This window comes from Nyctereutes procyonoides, unplaced genomic scaffold (genome assembly GCF_905146905.1).
Source record: "Nyctereutes procyonoides isolate TBG_1078 unplaced genomic scaffold, NYPRO_anot_genome, whole genome shotgun sequence".
In the NCBI taxonomy this organism is placed as follows: Eukaryota; Metazoa; Chordata; class Mammalia; order Carnivora; family Canidae; genus Nyctereutes; species Nyctereutes procyonoides.
In genome coordinates this window covers 78,500,333-78,520,831 of record NW_026575140.1, presented here as the reverse complement: position 1 = coordinate 78,520,831, position 20,499 = coordinate 78,500,333, and positions in this window count along the sequence as shown.

The following is a 20,499-nucleotide window of genomic DNA, read 5'->3' as shown; positions in this document are numbered from 1 at the left end:
GGCTGCTCCTCACTTGCTTTCTCTCTCCATGTCTCTCACACATGCTCACACTTGACTACAGAAATTGGGAGCAGCTGGACAGTGGTTCATTGTTGCTAGACCCCAAAGAGAAAGACAAAGGTCTAGAAAAAAAGTGATACTAGGCTTCCTAAATTTAGCAAAACATGATGGTTGCCACTTTCTGCCTGTCTGCTATGGCTGTGGTTCTATCCCCCTCTGCCTCCCCCCCCCACACACACACTCTCAAAGTCTATAGTGGGGCCATTCTAGAGAGGGCTGCTCTGTGATGCTCCTCAGGCAGGGCAGTGTTCATCTGGGGAAATGTTTTTATTTAAAATTTTATTCAGGGATCCCTGGGTGGTGCAGCGGTTTGGCGCCTGCCTTTGGCCCAGGGCGCGATCCTGGAGACCCGGGATCGAATCCCACGTCGGGCTCCCGGTGCATGGAGCCTGCTTCTCCGCCTCTCTCTCTCTCTCTCTCTCTCTCTCTCTCTCTCTCTCTCTGACTATAAGAATAAATAAAAACTAAAAAAAAATTTTATTCATGAGACATAGGCAGAGGGAGAAGCAGGGTCCCTTGCAGGGAGTCAGATGGGGGACTCAATCCTGGGACCCTGGGATCATGACCTGAGCCAACAACAGACCCTCAACAGCTGAGCCACCCAGGTGCCCCTATAATGGTTCTTTAAAGTGGGTGGTGTTTTCCTCATTGCACACGACGGGAGGAACCTGAATTGCCGACAGCCAGTACCAGCTGGTTGGTGTTCTTTCCTCTGGGCCAAATGCTTTGGACAGTGATGGAGATAACCCTGAGGAGGTAACAGGGGGCCAGACTGGGAGAGAAAAATGAGAGATTTACCAATCTCATTGCATAGTTTTAATTCAATTTTAGGAAGGCTTTTCTTACTCTTCAGGGTTCAGTCCCCAAATGGGGTTCCTGGCAATGAAGCTCAAAGGCTATCTTTCCAGGGGATGGGATGTTTGCTTTGCTGGATGCCACTGCTTGTGGCTGCTGGCCCAGCAGAAACCTGTATGGAGAGATCAGAGCCCTCCTTTGAGGGAAACCACCAGTGACGGGACCTTGAAGTGCTTATAGAGCTGCTGAGGCCTCCCTCACACCAGCTGCTCCCAATGCTTCCTTCTGCTCTTTGCTCCACGGAGCAGCCTTCCAGGTCAGAGCCACCCCCTCCTGCTTGGGAAAACCTGTGTTTCTGTAGGTTGAGCTCAGAGCTGACCCAGATCCATCAGCTCCCAAGGGAGGCCTGGGTTCGATGATGGCGCCATCTGCTGGCCCTTTCCCGTGCCACAGCCGCTGCTGGGTTCCTTCCGGAAGCCAAGGCAGTAGTGGTTCTCAAAGTTTGGTCCCCAGAATCCCCTGTTATCACCAGCAAGTGTGTTAGAGTTGCAAATTCTTGGGCTCTGCCTACCGAATCAAAGAGTAGATTGATTCCTGGCTGCTCGAGTTTTAACAAACCCCTCAAGTGATCCTGATGCACCCCCACAGCTTGGGAGTCCCTGATTTAGGAGATCTAGCTCCACCGTTTACTCATTTCTCAAGTCCGCAATTATTAATGAGCCTCTTTCTGGCAAACATGACCCCCCCCCCTCCAACACACACAGAAAGTAGGATTGCTTGCAGTACCTCACATCTCCATACAGTACAGAAAGGAAGCATTATGATTACCCTGTTTTTCAGTCAGGGAAGAAGTGAGAACAGGAGACTGGCCCAGGACCCCACACCTAGTAAATAGCATGTTTGGGTTCTTTGCCCAGGTCTTTGCATGCCAAAGCCTGGGCTAGTCCCCAAACCACACTGCACCAACTTTTCCATGAGGTGGGGGGGGGGTTGGGAAGGGAGAAACCACCCCAAATCCTACACAACTGAAACCTGTTACGCTGCCTAAGCTTGCCGGCAACACTCACCTAGAGTTAGACGTTTATTTTAGAAGGCTAGCACGTAGGCGGTCTGATTGCCACACTGCTATCACCTGCCACCTAGCCAGTCCCTCCCCATCTCCTCTGTTGACCATATAGAGCATTATTGGGTAGACTGTGATGGGAGAGAAGGGGAAATAGGGGAAGACTTAAAGAGCCTGCTTGGGTCCTGCCAGGGTGGCACAGCTTCAGCACCTCCTAGAAGGCAGGAGTTTGACTGCTTAATTGGAGATTTAGAGGGTAGGACCGTGGGACCAAACAGAAGGAAAAAAAAATGCAGGAAGGAATAAGAGATAAGAACTGAAGGCAAACCACTTGAGAGCCTCTGAAGCAGCCCTTCAAGAGTAGGACAGGCTGCCCAACCACAGCCGACAGTCGTGGAGCACCTGTTATGAGCAGAGCATCACACACTCGGCCCCCTGCCTACAAAGGCTACACTCATTGTTCACGGGAAGAGACATGTGGCTTAAACCTGTATAGAGACTCCAGGCTTAAAATTCCCTTGGCCATTAAAATATTTGCACAAATAGCGGTGTTTTTTGTAATAACATTTATCAAGCACTTAACTCTTAGGCAGGGTTCTAGGCCTGAAATGAGACCAGGGTGGCCAAGCAAGTGATCACCACTTTGAAAAGTCCTGCTTCCAGTCTTTAGCTTTGCAGACCTGGGAATTGGATTTTATTAGTTTTCTGTCTATCTGGCCCGTACCTCTCAGATGCTCCCAGAGTTCACAGGAAATGAAATTGGTGAATCAGCTCATCTTCTTTCCTTATGAGAATCTGGAGGCTGGTCACTTGTGGGCATGGAATCCAAGAAAGGGCATCGGATGAAGGGATTGGGGCATATCAGAGAGAGCCTGATGCTCCTTCCTGCCTCCTCGCAGCATTTCAGCTCCGCTGCAACGCAGGTCTTCTGATTTCAGCTTTAGTCTCAAGGTTCGCTGGTCCCTTTGGCTGGTGTTGTGTTTTTTTATTTTTAAAGGTTTTACTTATATGACAGAGTGAGTGAAAGAGCGAGAACACAAGCAGGGGGAGAGGGAGAGCAGAATCCCCACTGAGCAGGGAGCCTGATGAGGGGCTCAATCCCAGGACCCCGAGATCACGACCCGAGCTGAAGGCAGACGCTCACCCGACTGAGCCACGCAGGCTCCCCTGACTGGTGTCTTGCCCCATTCCTGGGATTATATTCCCAACCGTCTCTCAAGATAGTCTCACGGGTAGATAAGCGCACTTTCATGTATTCGGTGTTGACGTTTATGTTATTTTATCAGGAAGATGGCCTTTCCTAACCACAATCCCAAAAGCCAAGGCTGTCCTTGGAGCTGGCTGGCCCACAAGACAACCCAGGCACCTGCTCTCAACCCCCCACTTCTCAACCTCTTGTGTTTCCCCCCTTCAACACACACAGGGGTGGGGAGCTCTGGAACAAAACCCGGAGGGTGGTCTTTGAACCACCTGCTTACTTCTGTTTCTCCCAGGAGGAATCTTTGTGTCCCCAGAAGCTAGAATAGTTGCTAATACTGGTTACAAATTAATAAATTAACAAATGCCTGTTGGATGAATGGAAAGAGTTCTGGTCTGTGATCAAAACATTTCGTCTCAAATTGTTTCAAGACCATCACTAACTTACTTTGGGATCTGTGACTAATCACTTGATGGCTTTGTTCTTGTTTCCCTAGACATAAAGTAGGAAGATCCTCCTCCCTGCTTCAAAAGGACATTAGGCAGGTGTACTTGATCACTGCCAGACATTGGACTCCTGCCAAATCATGTTAGTTCACGTTTTCCATCCTTAGGCAACCAAGCATAGAAGCTTCTGGGCATTAAATATGTTTTCCAGTTCCATCACGTCAGTTTTCCAGTGTTTCAAAACACAGGAAGACACAACTCATCCACTGAGTTCTCGGGGAATAATAAGACAATGTCTGTAAAGTATCTGATACTTCCTTAAAATTGTTGCTGATGGATTTGCACCACTGTGGTGGTTAGCAATTGATTCCACATGCATGGTTTCAATACTCAGAAAAACATCTTTTAAATCCAGGGATTAGGACTGAAAAAGAGATGTGGAATGAGATGATTGTTTCTAGAACTTGGTGATTCATGGCTCCTGCTCAAGGAAGCCCGATGCTCACTGAGCTCATGGGTTCTTCACTGAAGACCAAGTCAGACCTCGTGATGCCAGGACCCTGGATACAGAGTCTAGAACGTTGGGCCCCTGCTCCTTCTTGCCCCATGGATAGGCCTTCCCCAGTTGCCCTACTGGTCAACCCTGTATGATGCAGATGATTCTGGCTCCACCTGCGTTCTCACCAGAGGCTCTGGGCTCTCTGTCCTCTGGCCAGCCATGCGGGCTACTTTCTTCCAGACCAGGAACCTCAGCTCTGAAGAACTTGGAAAGTATAATCCACTGTTCAGATACTCAAAGGACAGACGTAATAGGCAAAAATCCATTTCGAAGCTTGGGGCTCAAGTGAACAACAGTAATAGAGTGAGGACAGTTTATAATCACTAATGCTCTCCTTAAAGCATTTCTTGGTGATCTCTCTTGATAATCTTGCTTTCTGCCTCCCGCCCCTGCATTCATTTTCTGGGCCCCCTGTACTCTCCTTGCCTAAAATACATAAAGAAATGGTTTTTCTTATTTAATGAGTTTTCTGAATAAAGTTGCATAATCTCCTAGCTTAATTTTAAAAGCAGGAGAGCTGAGCATTTTGCATGGCCTAAAGGAAGACCTAGTTGTTTTTCACTTTTATTTGAGGGGGTGGGGAGGAAGGAGTTGTAGGGGAGGGAGGGAGTTGGCTGGGTAGATAGGGAGATAATCCCCAAACCTTGACAGGAGTCTAAACTTTTCTCCCTGACTTTCAAAATTTTTCCTAATTCAGTGCCATTCTATGTAAGCAATTGTATCTCCATCCCCGGATGCTGGTTTCTAGCCAGAAGAGCCTCCCTTAGGGACCTTGACTTTCTGTACCGGTGGCCTCTGGAAGGACAGGCCTGGATTCTGATACTTCAGGCAGAGTCACTCACCAAATCATTGAATCTCTCTGAGCTTCAGTTTCCTTCTCTGTAGCTCGGTGCCTGACTGGCCCACCTTACAGGCAGATACGATTGTATACATTTACACACATACGATTATAAAATAAAGCTGTGGATCTGGGGAAGTTTTCAGGGGAGAAAATGTGAAGTTCTCTGTGAATGGGCAATACTTCATTGCCTGACTTCCAGAACGAGCTTTTCCAATTTCCTGATCAACTAGATCCCGTTCGTTCTTCAGTAATCACTATCGATCCCTACTTTTTTATTTCTCTTTAATTAAGGAAAGAATTAAACACATGCAAAAGCAAAGAGCACAGCATAATGAACTCCCAGGGATCCATCTCACTCAGCTTCCAAGATTGCATCACACGGACAATCTTGTTTCACTTCTATCTTGCCTGCCCTCTGATTATTATTATTATTATTATTTTAGGATTTTACTTATTTGAGAACAGAGAGCATGAGCAGGGGAGGGGCAGAGGGAGAGGGAGAAAAGCAGGCACCGCTGAGCAGGGAGCCCACATGGGGCTGGATCCTAGGACCCTGAGACCATGACCCAAGCTGAGGGCAGACACTTAACTGACCGAGCCACTCAGTCATCCTCCACCCTGATTATTTTGGGGGAAAAAAAAAGTCAGATAAAAGATATTTTCAAGGTATGTATATTTAAATTTCATTTGTTTGAATCAAGATTTTTTTTAAGATTTTATTTATTCATGAGAGATACAGAGAAAGGCAGAGACAGGCAGAGGGAGAAGCAGGCTCCCTGTGGGGAGCCCAATGTGGGACTCGATCCTAGGACCCTGGGATCACACCCTAAGCCAAAGGCAAATGCTCAACCACTGAGCCACCCAGGTGCCCTGTATGAATCAAGATTCCAACAAGTCTCACTCACTGCTTTTGGCTGATAGGTCTCACTGGTCTCTTTTGTCCATGAGTCCCTTCTGTCCTTCTTGTTTTCCTTGCAATCTATTTGCTGAAGAAGCCGGGTACGAGCTCTATGGAACCCACCACATTTTGGATTTGGTTGACGGCATCTCTATGCTGTTATTTAACTTTTCCTGCTTTCCCTGTATTTCCTATAAACTGGTCATTGGATCCTGAGGCTACACCAGATTTGATTTAGATTTTTTTGGTAAGAATATTGGTGGCACAGCTGAGTACTTCCTTCTGTGTCACAATAGGAGGCAGACATATGACATGTGGTGTTTGTATCTTGGGGGTGTTCCCCAACGTTCACCAATGGAATCAGGATGCGCCTGCTAAATGTTAGGTAATGAAGTGTCCCGTCCACTTTTCACCTAAGGGTCTAAGCAGTCACTGATGATCGTGGTGGTTTTGTAATGCATCGGTGTGGCCACGCAGGATGGGTTTTCCTGTGTGTTTCTGGTTAGGATGGGATGCAAGGGAGATGGTTTTGAGGGGTGGCAAGCGAAAGGAAGCAGGACCCATTATCATCTGACACCCAGGTGGCTCGTCCATGAGCTCCCCTCATTGCCAGGAGATAGCAGCCAGGCCTGTGAGGTCCCCACCTTGCCCCTTTCAGCCTCTCCACCACCTGGGCCTCCCCACGACAAAGGCCCTAGCTTCCACAGGACATCCATGCCATGAACTTTAGAGGCCAGAATTGCCATGGGCTTCAAGGCCTCCTCCTGCACTCTGCTGCAACTGCCATCTGTCCTCCCTTCTCACTGCCTGCCTGTGGACTTAAGCTCGAGTCCCAAGTCGGACCCATTTTTCATTAGTGGTTGCAAAATTGTGATGTTCTGGTTGTAGCATTTCCTGAGTTGTGGTCTCAACAGAGCAGAAGACTCATTTCTTTCAGTTTTCAAAATAACGAATCGGTTCCTAAGCATCTTCCAAAAGTAATCACTCAATTCTACTTGCTTTTTTTCATGCATCACATGGACAATCTTGAGCTCATTTTGAGCTCAGAGATTTTAATATAGTTGATGTGACATTGTATTATTATTACTATAATGCTCTCATTATCTCATCTTTGGCCAGTGGGAGCTCATTCAAGTCGGTTCTTAGATCTTTTTGACACCATCCTTGTGGTCTCTGACAACTTCTTTGCCTGCCCGTCCAACAGAATGTTCCGGGCTGCCCTTTGAGGTTTCCTGTCCCAGCCTTGAAATCAGCATTTATCTAAGAAGGCACAGTTCCTTTTAGTTGGAAATCCTACTTAGAGAACACAACCTGGGTGTAGGGGTGCTCATTATTTTGGTGTTAGTCATGGTTTTCAGATCTTGTGGTAAACAGAGCAAAGAAATAATGGAGGGTTTTAATTTTTTTAAAGATTTTATTTATTCATGAAAGAGAGAGAGAGGCAGAGATAGGCAGAGGGAGAAGTGGGCTCCTCACAGGGAGCCCAATGTGAGACTCGATTCCGGACCCCGGGATCATGCCCCAAGCCGAAGACAGACGCTCAACCGCTAAGCCACCCAGGTGTCCCAATGTGTTGTTTTTTTTTTTTTTTTTTTAAGAAAATACATCATATGATCTTTTCAAATCAAATTTAAGATGATAGAATTTTCCATTTGATTCACTCAATTTTATATTTGTATCGCTCCTCTTCTGCTAAAAGGCTTGGATCCTAAGTATATTAACATAATTATTTATTTGCTATATCCTAATATACACACACTTCATAGTTTTAGAATAATACTAACATAGCATATATACTAATATATATACTATATATACACTATATATTCTGAAATATATGTGACTATGTACTTGACAGTTTCAGAATAAAGATATTAATGTTATAATTACTGAAAACAGCTTAAGATTTCTTTACTGTTCTTTTTATCCTTTGGATATATTCTAGGAGCTTACAACTTATTCTGTCTTAGTAATTATTTCAATTATTTTTATCTCTGTATGTCTTTTTATATTTTAAGTAAACTCTATGCCCAATGTGGAGCTTGAACTCCTAACCTAAGACCAAGAGTCACATGCTCCACCGACTGAGCCACCCAGGCACCCCATTTATCTCTGTGCTTAAACCATCAATGTGATATACATTGAAGTTCATTTCTTTCATTTTGCTCTCAATGTTTAGGGATCGTATTTATGTTTAATTTCCTTTTGTAATTACAGAAGACATTAGTATAGCTCCAAATTCAAGTGTATAAAATTAGGTACTGTGTTGATTTGAAGTATGTCCACAAATGCTTTATCACACCCTTTAAAAGGTCCAACCCACACTCCCCTTGAGTATCAGGATCTTGCTTCAAACAAATAAGATCTAAATGACAGTGGTGACTTCTGAGACTAGCTCATAAGAGGTTTGACAAGTTCCTCTGCTCTTTTTGGGTAACTTGTGCTGGAGGACACCAGCTTCCACATGAGAAGGCGCAAGCAACCCTGGGCAGAGATGAGATTCACATTATGAGAAACTGAAGCCTCCTGCCAACACCCATGGGAGGGAGTTTTTGTGCAGGTGAATCCTCTAACCCAATCAAACCTTTTTTTTTTAAGGATTTTATTTATTAATGAGCAACACAAGCAGAGACATAGGCAGAGGGAGAAGCAGGCTCCCTTTGGGTAGCCTGATGCGGGACTCGATCCCAGGATGCTGGGATCATGACCTGAGCCAAAAGTAGACACTCAACCACTGAGTCTCCCCAAACGTCCCCCAGTCAAACCTCTTGATGACTGACACTCAGACCAACATCTTGACTGTCATCTCTTGAAAATACCCTGAACCACAACCACCCAAGCTGCTCCTGGATTCCCAACTCTCAAAATGTATGTGACAAAATAAAAATGCATTCTTATTTTAAACCACGAAGCTTCTGGAGTAATCTGAGGTAGTAACTGACAACTAATATAGGTACATTCGGGGAAGTCTAGTTTCCATTCCTGTCTCTTCCATCTCCCTAAAGTTAACCATTTTTTTTCCTTGCTACTTTGTCCTTCCACTGGTTTTTATTTTATTAATATAAGCAAATATGTACATATTTCTATTCACCTTTCTTAAATAAAACTTATATTACATACTCTTCTGAACCTTGCAGTTTTTTAAAACAAGATTTTATTTTAAGAGAGAGCATGAAGGGATAGGGGCAGAGGGAGAGGGAGAAGCAGACTCCCTACCTGAGCTAAAGGCAGATGCTTAACTAACTGAACCCCCCAACTGCCCTGGAACCTTGCAGTTTTCAATTAACAATGTTTAATAGAAATTATTCCAAAGCTGAATAGATATAGTTTTTCGTTCTTTTTAACTGTTGATTAGTATTCCGTTCTGTAGATGAACCACAGATCAGCCTATCGGAGCTGTGTTGTTTCCAGTCTCTAGCATTGCAAACAGTGCATATGAAGTAGGATGCGTATGTGTTTTCACAGTTTTGCTAGTTTATCTTTGGCATCAGTTCTTAAGTGCATTTTTTTTAAAGTATGAGAGACACAGAGGCAGAGACCCAGGCAGAGGGAGAAGCAGGCTCCCTGTGGGGAGCCCGATGCGGGACTCCATCCCAGGACCCCGGGATCATGACCTGAGCCAAAGGCAGATGTTCAGCTGCTAAGCCACCCAGGCATCCCTTAAGTGCATTCTTATTGAAATTTTTTCCTAGGACTTCAGCTCTCATGGCTCTCTTGTTCCCCTCTCCTATTTCAGAGTGTATTCCTATAACTTAGCATGGATTTTCCTTTATTTTGTATTGTGAGCTTCCCATGTGTATCTTAGTCCTGTACCTATGAGACTGTGCTATGGTGGCCCATGTAAGGCAGTCACAAAGCCACCCTACTGCTATCAGGAGATTGCTTTAATGCTGAATTTGTGAGGATTAAAGGAGATGTGACCTAGAAAGGGAGTAGGGTGGTGGTGGATGGGAATCAGAGTACGCCAAAATGGGAAATCTTTTTCAGTAGGTATTTCAAACATGAAGCAACTCTTCTTGAAAAGGAGAAAAATATTCCATCCCACTCCTATCATGATGACAAGCAAGGTAATGAAGATTATCTTGAAGATTAATGTGGAAGATAATTAAGATCTAAAATATGAAATAAAGAGGTTGGAGAGCGAATCCTTTCTATTTAAACCAGCAAAGCAGGGAGCAAACATCTCGCCAAACACAGTGGCTGGAAGTAAAGCCTCTACAGAGATAAATTATATTTAAAATGAACGTAAAAGGAACATAGTAGGGGCACCTGGTTGGCTCAGTCGGTTGAGCATCTGCCTTCGGCTCAGGTCATGACCCCAGGGTCCTGGGATTGAGCCCCAGGTCAGGTTCCCTGCTCAGCAGAGAGTCTGCTTCTCCTTCCCCCTGCTCATGCTTTCTGTCTCATTCTCTCTCTCAAATAAATATATATATATTTTTAAATTCTTAAAAGAACATATAATCAGCTAAGCATATGCCTTCAGATCATGATCTCAGGGTCCTGGTATCAAACCCTACATCCAGCAGCCTGCTCAACAGTCTGTTTATCCCCTCTATCCCTCCCCCCTGCCTGTGTTCTCTCTCTCTCAAAATATTTTTTAAAATGAACATATAGCATTAGGGGAGAAAAGATTAAGAACCTATAACTGGGGACACCTGGGTGGCTTAGTCGGTTAAGTGAGCATCTGCCTTCAGCTCAAGTCATGATCTCAGGGTTCTGGGGTAGAGCCCTGTGTCAGGCTCCAGGCTCCGTGGGGAGTTTGCTTCTCCCTCTCCCTCTGTCCCTCTTCCCCGCTATGCTCCATATCTCTCTCCGATAAATCTTTAAAAAAAAAAAAACTATAACTAGACAGCAATTCTCTAAGGGATAGTCCTCCTGAATGTCTTGGAACAGAGGCGCATCGGGTGGTGAAGTGCAAATGGGATACTGGCCTGTGAGCCAGATCAGCTTGATCAACCCTGGTGACCAAACACAGGTTCAATCACCCAGTCGGATCCCCTCTGCACCCAGCAGTGAGAACTTATGACTTGAAGAAGCAATAGCCCCAACATGAACCAGGAGGACACAAACCACAGAACGCTGAGGGAACCGGGGGGCGGGGGGGAAAGGGCAACAAAGAGAAGAAATCAAGCCAAAGGTTGACTGCCTGGACCACAGTGAGTCTCACCAAGTCTGCAGGGTGGAGGAACTAGAACTTGCGGTCAGAGCCTCTCTATCTAGTCGAGAATCCACAGTTGCTCCTCTCTATGCTGAACCTCACTATCTAGAAAGCTGCACAAAGTTCTCATTCAGGGTTCGGGCTGAGTCCTTTCTCATTTTCACTCTGTCCTTAAATATCATTATATATCTATCAAAGGTGGGGTCTATTTTAGACCAGATTCTGTTACTCACTGAGGACAAAGGCAAGGAGGCAGTATCCCTTTGCAGTGCGGTTGGGAGGCGGTCACTACGTATTACACTTTTGCAAAATACTGACAAGCACGTGGCACACAGCAGATTTTCAACAAACCCCTGATACACTGATCAGATCCTTAGCTTCAGGTCTTCATCGCAATTTTATCCGTATCCTCGCCTTTCTTCCCTGTCTTCATGGGAGTTAAATGTCAGTGAGCATAAACCTTTCTTTACTTAGGCAATAGATGAGCTCCTGCCCCAGTTGCCTATGGATATTTTTATTATCTTAAAATATTTGTATACACAACATGCAAGTCCCTGATGATGCAAATGCACGCCCGTCATGGACCTAATTCCTGCATTTTAGAAATCAGTCATTTAGTGGCGGAGACTGAGTATATACACAACAAAGATGAAGACAGTCATTGCTAGATGATTCCAGTAGTTGGGGAGTTCACAGAGGGTGTTGCCTGCTGGAAACACCACTCGGGCTGGAGAGCCAGCTGAATGTTGAAGAGTTTGATGACAGATAAATGGAAACGAGAGAGGAGGGTTTTTGGCAGGAAGGACTGTGTGCGCTAAATCAAGAAACTGGTAAAGTGCCACGTTGATAATATTAGCTGTGGTAGGGAGGGCCCGGGTAGCCTGTCCCATCGGAAGTGAGGATTTTGCTGCAGTGGGAGGGGAAGAGGATGAAACACAGAAGACGAATAGGCAGTGCTGTGTAGGCTGGAGTGGAAGAGCAGCAACTGGAGGCTGGCGGGCTGATTCAATGTCTGTAAATAGAATCCTCTTTTTCACACTAAGATGGGGGGTTGGGGAACCAAGGACACCTGATCATCTCAAAGAAGCTTCATCTTTACTTCTGATTAAATTTTAATAGGACTCCAGCCTCATTGGACCTCAGTGTCTACATGTCAATACTTGGCGGGAGCTGGGCTTTTGCTATTCTTGTTCACCTGTTAGAAAGGGGAGGAAATGTTTGAGAGATAACTAATGGCTAGTTGATTGGTGTCTGGCAAATTTCAGTCTTGCATCCTGGGATTGCTCATAGTTAGGGGGGTTGCCCGTTCACCACACCTGCACACTGAGCATGGCCTCCCCATCATCTGGGTTGCACTTTGGTTGTGTCAGTGATGTGAGGGAGGCACGGACGGTAAAATACGTGAAATGCCTTGGTAAGAACGAGGGTTTTCAGGTGCACCATCGCACTTCGTTATCCGAGCCATCCCCTCCCATGGTGGGAGTCCCCCTTTGCAGATCAGGATAAGGAGATCTACAGAAGCAAAATGACTTGCTTAGAATCACAAGCGAATAAATGGCAAGGCCAATGTACTGACCCAGTCTTGGGCTGATTCCAAGGCTGAAGCTCTTTCCTCCACCTGGAGCTATCACACTGGAAGGAAAATTGCGGTAGATTTGGAAGGTAGGGAGAGGTGTGGTGGTGCAGTGTTCGACATGAGGGAGTCCTAAACACTCGTGACTCCCCGTTGAAAGGAAGAATTGTAGAATAGTGCAGCTCTAGCTCAGCTCTTCCTTGCCCTTATGCTATAAAAATTGTCTTTTGCTGGGTGATGAGGGTTTTCCTGCAGAGGGTTATTTGTTGTTTTTAAAAAAAAAAAAAAGAAAGAAAGAAAAAGCTCTTTCTGCCTGGGCAGAGGACCTGAACAGACATTTCTCCGAAGAAGATACCCAGATGGCCAACAGACACATGAAAAGAAGCTTAACCTCATTCATCATCAAGGCAGTGCAAGTCAAAACCACAATGAGATATCACCTCACACCTTGATTCTAGAATGGCTAGAATCAAGAAGACAAGAAAAAAGTGTCACCAAGGATATGGCGATAAAGGAACCCTTGTGCACTGCTGGTGGGAATGCAAACTGGTGCAGCCACTGTGGAAAACAGTATGGAGGTTCCTCCAAAAAGTATAAATACAACTATCATAGAATTCAGTAATTCCACTATGGAGTATCTACTGAAAGGAAACAAACACCAATTTGAAAAGATACATGCACCCCTACATTTATTGCAGCATTACCTACAATAGCCAACATATGGAAACAATCCGTAGATGAGTGGATAAAGAAGATATGGTAGGTAGGTAGATATACACAATGGAATATTGCTCAGCCATAAAAGAATGAGATCTTGCCATTTGCAACAGAGGGCATAATGCTAAGTGAAATAATGAAATAAGTCAGAGATAAATGCCATATGATTTCACTCACGTGGAATTTGAGAAACAAAACCAATGAACAAACAAAAAAACAGACTCTTAAATACAGACAACAAACTAGTGGTTGCCAGAGGAGAGGTTGGAGAGGGATAGGTGAAATAGATAAAGGGGATTAAAGAGCACACTTATGATGAGCACTGAGAACTGTGTAGAATCATTGAATCAGGAGCACCTGGGTGGCTCAGTAGGTTAAGCGTCTGCCTTCAGCTCAGGTCGTGATCCTAGGACTTGAGTCCCAGGTCAGTGGGGAGCCTGCTTCTCCCTCTCCCTCTTCCTGCCACTCCCCTTGCTTGTGCTTCCTCTCTCTTTCAAATAAAATCTTTTAAATATTAAAAAAAATTGTTGGATCATTGTGCTATACACCTGAAACAAATGTAACTCTGCATGTTAATCATGCTTCAATAAGATTTTTAATTGAAAAATAGGATTTTCTACCTGGAATGCCCCCATACCCTTAACTCATTCTTTAAAATTAGTTTGGCTAAAAAAAAATAAAATAAAAAAATAAAATGAGTTTGGCTCAGCATGGCCTGTTCTCTGAAGCCTGTGTCCGTGCTTTTCACATACAGGAACTCCTTGTTCTATCCACAGCACTTGGGAAGGGATTCAGTATTATCAATTCTAAAAAGAGATTAATCTTACTGCCAGCCTGTCACAAGCCCACATGTTGTCCAGAGCCTCTTGATAAAGTTTTCCTAATTTTTCTCATCAGTTTACTTTTAGACACATTGAGTGAGTGGACTGTGGATGAGTATCTATGACCCTCTTCCTCCTCTTCTTTTTCCTCTCTGCCCTGACCATCTTCTCCATTTTGACCATCTCTCTGTCCTCTCTTCCAGGTTCCTGACTCCATCCTGGAAACTGAAAGGAAAGTTTATGGTGCCGGTTGCTCTTGGCCATACTGGATGGAGGGCAGTAGGTTTCTGTACCTATTCTCCATGGGCCACCCCCAGAATGATGCCTGCCCCATTGAAAGCCCACAATATAATATGCTGAATAATAGACTTACAAATAATTGCTCAGGCCATTTGGACTCTTCCAGGTAGAAATACATATTAGATTTACAAGGTTATTTTTTTCATTTGTTTCTGTTTAATATTTCTGGCCCTTAAGCTACATGTCAAACGTGTGCTACAGTGGACATATATAGTTTTCCTTAACCAAGCCAGAGCAATGAGAATATTGCATCCTCTGGTCACTATTACGGACATGCATGGACCGCCTCCACAGCAAAGAGTGTGACACTTGCGACTCTGTGTGAACTGTTGGTAGTGCAATATTGTTCTCTACCAGAAGTCCTAAGCTGGTTGGATATAAACCCAGAGTAGCTTGTGGCCATCCTGTCACCCTGTGGCAAGGACCTAACAGAAAAAAATTTCAAAAAGAGGAAGGCACGACAAGAGATGCTGAGACCAGGGCTCCTGGATGGCTCAGTGGTTGAGCATCTGCCTTCAGCTCAGGTTGTGATCTAGGGGTCCTGGGATCAAGTGTTGCATTGGGCGCCCCGAGGAGCCAGCTTCTCCCTCTGCCTATGTCTCTGCGTCTCTCTGTCTCTCTCAGGAATAAATAAAACCTTAAAAAGAGAGAGAGAGAGAGATGCAGAGACCATCTCTTTTGCTTAAGATGTAGCGTCAACCATGCCTGAGCTAGGAACTGCCTGGACTTTTCAGTTTTAAGAGCTAATAAATTTCCTTTGTCACTTAAGCCAGTTGAAGTTGGATTCTTATCACCTGTAACAGGAAGTCCTTATAGTGCAGTAATTACGCTAATGAATCCTTATCTCTCCAATCATAAGCCCCCCCTGCCCGTGAGAGAGGAAAGAGGAGAGAAGATAGAGTGGGTGGGAACAAGAAACCCTGTCCTATGCAATCACATGGTAATAATGTAGCTCCAGGCCTGTGAGACTATAAACTCCTTTGAAGCATGCATCCCCAGAGTCTAGCATAGTGTGTAAACAGAGTTAAAACCCAGAAACTATTTATTGGTTGAATAAGCTTGATTTATTCATAGTTTCTAAGCATTAGAGTTCACTGAACTTGTTCAAATCCTGACTATTATTTACTCACCATGTGATTTTGGCCAAATGACTCCACCTTTCTGATTTGATTTCCTTGTCTGTCAGATGAGCACACTAACAGTAGTACCTACTTTGCACGCTGTTAGGAGAATGGAATAAGGTCATGTGTGGTGCATATCACATGGTAAATATCACATATCACTGCATAATTACCATGTGATATGCACCAGTTCTTGCTATTATCAAACAAGAATGATTAGGATGGAGACTTTCACATATTAAAATTTCTACAAAATGCTATTTGCTATAATGACATTTTAACGTATGTTGGTTTATTATGTAATTGATGTACCAGCTAACCCTGAACAATGTGAAATTCCTGTATAACTTTTTTTTAAGATTTTATTAGAGAGGGATCCCTGGGTGGCGCAGCGGTTTAGCGCCTGCCTTTGGCCCAGGGCGCGATCCTGGAGACCCAGGATCGAATCCCACATCAGGCTCCCGGTGCATGGAGCCTGCTTCTCCCTCTGCCTGTGTCTCTGCCTCTCTCTCTCTCTGTGTGTGACTATCATAAATAAATAAAAAATTAAAAAAAAAAAAGATTTTATTAGAGAGTGAAGAAGAGCAAGAGAGAGAGAGTGAGAGCAAGAGAGAGAGCATGAGCAAGGAAGGGGCAGAGGGAGATGAAGAAGCATACTCCCCGCTGAGCAGGAAGCTGGACTTAGGGTGTGATCTCAGGACCCCGAGATCATGACCTGAGCCAAAGGCAGATGTTTAACCATCTGAGCCCCCGAGACACCCACTGTATAAGTTTTTACTCCCCTCACCCCACCCCTGCCCTAAACTTAACTACCAAGAGCCTGCTGTCAATGGGGAAGCCTTACTGATAACAGTCAATTAGCACATATTCTGTTATATGTATAAAACAGTATTCTTTTAATAAAGTAAGCTAGAGAAACAGAATGTATTTATTGAAAAACTGTACTTATGGAAAAAACCCATGTATAAGTGGACCCGCACAGTTAAACATGTCGTACAAGGGACACCTGTCTAGCCATGTGATCTTAGGCAAGTTACTTAACTCCTCTGAGCCCAGTTTACTTCAATGGAGCACCAGTCTAGTACTGCACATATTCTTCTTGTGTTAAGTAACATGGGGCATATTAAAATGCCCAGCTGGGAGGTGATAGGTGGAGCAAGGAGCCTGTAAGCTGAGCTGCAACCACCTCCACCCTCTGGCATCCATGCCCTGGCTTAGTTCCTTCTCCTCACAAATGCTATATTTAGGAGGCGCCTGGGTGGCTCAGTCGGTTAAGCATCTGCCTTCAGCTCTGGTCATGATCCCAGAGTCTTGAGATCGAGCCCAGTGTCTGGCTCCCTGCTCAGTGGGGAGTCTGCTTCCCCCTCTCCTGCTCCCTCTGCTTATGCTTTCTCTCTCTCTGGCAAATGAATAAATAAAATCTTTAAAAAAAAACATTTAGGTCAACAGACTTTCTCTGTTCCTTGTGTCCTGCTCTGCTTGCTCTCACCTTCTAACCTTCATTCCCTGTTTCCTGGGCTGGAGCCTGTTCCAATCCTTGCTTGCCCACATTTTAGATAGCCTGGAGGCCCTTTTAATGCTCTCTTTCAAGGCTTCTTTGATCCTCGCACCCAATGCCAACTTTTCTTCTTCTGTACTTAAAAGCAAATATTTATACCTTTCTTGTGCCATCTATATATGTGCATAGTATCATGTCAATTTTATCATGTCTCATCTCCTAGAACACTCAATATCCATTCATCTTTGCAACCTCCTCTATGCCAGCACATGATGACTTAAACAATAATAGGTGCTCAGTAAGTATCAGTTGAGTAAATGATGCTGTGAGAAAATGTATGAATGGAGGATCATGAAAATAAATGTATTCCTACTTCCTCCTTCTTGAATGATGACATTTCCAATTGCCTTCAATCTACCCCCTTAAGTCATATTTCCAGGAATCCAGAAATTCATTAGTGAATTCATGAACAATGACCTCAAAGAAAATTCCAAATCCACAAAAAGGAGCATTTCTATCCTATTAGCAGTACATATTATGACAATTATAATATATTTTTAAAATATTTTATTAATTCATGAGAGAGAGAGAGGCAGAGACACAGGCAGAGGGAGAAGCAGGCTCCATGCAGGAAGCCCGACATGGGACTCGATCCCAGGTTTCCAGGATCACGCCCTGGGCTGAAGTCGGCGCTAAACTGCTGAGCCACCCAGGCTGCACTGACAATTATAATATTAGGGCATTTTACAGATTGTATTAATTATCCATCCACCCATCGATCCATCCGGTCAGTCATTTATCAGAAAAATGTGCTTGCCAATGTTGATGAGGATATAGAGAAAGGGGAACCCTCTTGCACTGTTGGTGGGAACACAAACTGGTTCAGCCACTCTGGAAAACAGTATGGAGGTTCCTCAGGAAGCTAAAAATAGAGCTACCCTATGACCCAGTGATTGCACCACTAGGTATTTATCCAAAGGATACAAACATAGTGATTCAAAGGGACACATGCATCCATACATTTATAGCAGCAATGTCCACAATAGCCAAACTATGGACAGAGCCCATGTGTCCACCAACAGAAGAATGGATAAAGAAGATGTGAGATATATATATATATATATTTATATTTGTAAGGTATATGTATATAGGAATATTACTCAACCATCAAAAAGAACAAAATCTTGCCATCTGCAAAGACATATAGGGAACTAGAGGGTATAATGGTGAGCAAAATAAGTCAGCCAGAGAAAAATACCGTATGACTTCACTCATATGTGCAATTTAAGAAACAAAACAGATGAACATAGGGGAAAGGAAGGAAAAATAAAATAAAAACAGGAAAGCAAACCATAAGAGTTGATGAAACAAACTGAGGGTCGCTGGAGGGGAGGAGGGTGGAGGGACAGGGTCACTGGGTGATGGGCATTAAAGGAGGGCATGTGATACAATGGGCACTAGGTGTTGTATGCACCTGATGAATCACTAAATTCTACCTCTGAAACTAATAATACGCTATATGTTAACTAAATTGAATTTAAATGTGTTTTTAAAATGTGTCAGCTGAAAGGAGCACCATGGAGGGAGCTAAAATAAGCACAATTGTGTGATTCCTGCCTTCACAGGCCATCTGGGAAAACAACAAACTAGTGACAAGTTCACCACGACAAGGGGCTGGAGGACAGATCCCTGCAGAGACAGGCGTCAGGGAGGACTTGGCCTCCTCTCAGCAGTATTGGCCAAAACAATTCAAGTGAACATACAGACAAAAGAATTAAAATCCATTATGATTTGAAGGTTGAAAATAATTTCAGGCACTGCCCTGAACCCAGTGTGTGTTTGCAAGTTTCCGAATTTGTCAAAAGCCTTCTCTAGCCTAGTAGGAGATGGAGAATAAATAAATGTCAGTAGAACTGTTTTTGGATGCCCATGAAATTAATACCTGTGGTTCTGTATTTTCCTTGCCAACCTGCCCAGGTAAATCCGAGAAACCATTCCAAAACTATTCATCCCCTAATAATGCAGGTGTTATCAGGTGCGGAACACACGGGTGTTATGGTGACGGGCTGTGTTCCCACGAGGAAGATGAACCCTTGGGATCCATCTCTGACCCTGGATTCTGAAACTGAGTAGTCCGTTCTACCCAGCCCCCAACTTCTCAGTTTTCTACAGGTTTTAGGGTACCAATCCCAGGCTAGAAAGAGACCAAAAATGCCATTTCATGGCACATGCTACAACCTGGATGAACCTTGAGGACATTCACTGAAAGTAGAGCAGTGGCTGCCAGGGGTGGGGGAGGAAGGAACAGGAAGTCGTTACTTAATGGGTCCCAAGCTTCTGTTTTGCAAGATGAAGAGATTCTGGAGCTTGGTTGCACAGCAATGTGACTGTACTTACTACCAAAATCATAACTTAAAAATGGATAAAATGGTAAGTTTTACATGATGTGGGCTTTACCACAATTAAAATCATTTCAACACCTCCTCTGCCTTCAAACTGGACAAAACTTTAATGTGCACCAGCAGATGGGAATTGCTTTGGGTACTTAAAGAGCTTGAGAAAATACTCCTCCATCTACTTCTGGCAATCCTGTCCACAGGGCTCTGGGCCCTCCTTTATGAGGAGTTTCATATTTAAATACACAAGAGTACCTTTGAGGCAGTGGGAGCCTTTTTCCAAATTTTGCCCTCCAAATCCCCCCCCCCAAAAAAAAAAAAACAAACCCAGAGCTAAATTCACTGCCTTTTGTCACATTAGAAGGCAACTTTGGAAGTCATTCCATGTTTCCATTCTCTCCTCCTTTCTGCCAAGTGGAAGCAGGAATGGGATATAGGCCATTGGGGTCGTGCCAAGTCAAACCTCTATTACAAAAAAGAGGGAATCATGAGTGACAAACAGTTAATATTTACAGCCAGGCACCTTTGTGAGTGCTTTGTCATACATTAACTCGAGTCCTTGTAAGAACACTGTGAGGCAAGTATTCTTACTGCCACTATTTTGTAGATGAATAAATTTGGCAGAGAGGTGTTAAGTAAATGACCCAGGATCATACTCCAGAAAGAGCTGGAACAAGGACTGAATTCCACACAGTCTGATCTTTATGACTATGCTCTGAAACCCCATCCAGCACAGCCATTAGACCCTGTCAGGTAAGGCTCCCATTCTGTGTCCTATGTTCTAGAGGATGCCCACTCTCACCAGGCTGGACCCCTTCCCATGGGGGAGGCGGGGTGAGTTGATGGGCAAAAAAAAACATGACCACTTGACCCCAATGTTCTCTTCCCAAATGGTCTCAGGTCTGCCTCAATGGCCAGCACTACCTTCTTTCTTAGGTTGTCCATTGGGGTGCTATTGCACCCTCAGGGTGTGCATTCCTGGAATCAAGTGGTGCCTGAAGGGTGATTGTCTATGGGGAGTATGCATGGAGCTCAGATGTGTGGCCTCACAATGT